Raw genomic sequence first — 1053 nt, 5'->3', positions numbered from 1 at the left:
CCAACTGTTTACCTATAATACAGATAACATATCACAATTAGTATACTATTATAACAATGACATGTAAATAACTCTAAATAACCGAACTGTTTACCTATAATACAGATAACATATCACAATTAGTATACTATTATAACAATGACATGTAAATAACTCTAAATAACCGAACTGTTTACCTATAATATAGATAACATATCATAATTAGTATACTATTATAATAATGACATGTAAATAACTCTACATAACCAAACTGTTTACATAGAATACAGATAACATATCACAATTAGTATACTATTATAACAATGACATGTAAATAACTATAAATAACCAAACTGTTTACCTATAATACAGATAACATATCACAATTAGTATACTATTATAACAATGACATGTAAATAACTCTAAATAACCAAACTGTTTACATAGAATACAGATAACATATCACAATTAGTATACTATTATAATAATGACATGTAAATAACTATAAATAACCAAACTGTTTACCTATAATACAGATAACATATCACAATTAGTATACTATTATAACAATGACATGTAAATAACTCTAAATAACCGAACTGTTTACCTATAATATAGATAACATATCACAATTAGTATACTATTATAATAATGACATGTAAATAACTCTAAATAACCAAACTGTTTACCTATAATACAGATAACATATCACAATTAGTATACTATTATAACAATGACATGTAAATAACTCTAAATAACCGAACTGTTTACCTATAATATAGATAACATATCACAATTAGTATACTATTATAATAATGACATGTAAATAACTCTAAATAACCAAACTGTTTACCTATAATACAGATAACATATCACAATTAGTATACTATTGTAACAATGACATGTAAATAACTATAAATAACCAAACTGTTTACCTATAATACAGATAACATATCACAATTAGTATACTATTATAACAATGACATGTAAATAACTCTAAATAACCGAACTGTTTACCTATAATATAGATAACATATCACAATTAGTATACTATTATAACAATGACATGTAAAT

The sequence above is a fragment of the Lottia gigantea genome (genome assembly GCF_000327385.1).
Source record: "Lottia gigantea unplaced genomic scaffold LOTGIsca_862, whole genome shotgun sequence".
In the NCBI taxonomy this organism is placed as follows: domain Eukaryota; kingdom Metazoa; phylum Mollusca; class Gastropoda; family Lottiidae; genus Lottia; species Lottia gigantea.
Note: the sequence above shows the minus strand (reverse complement) of the source record.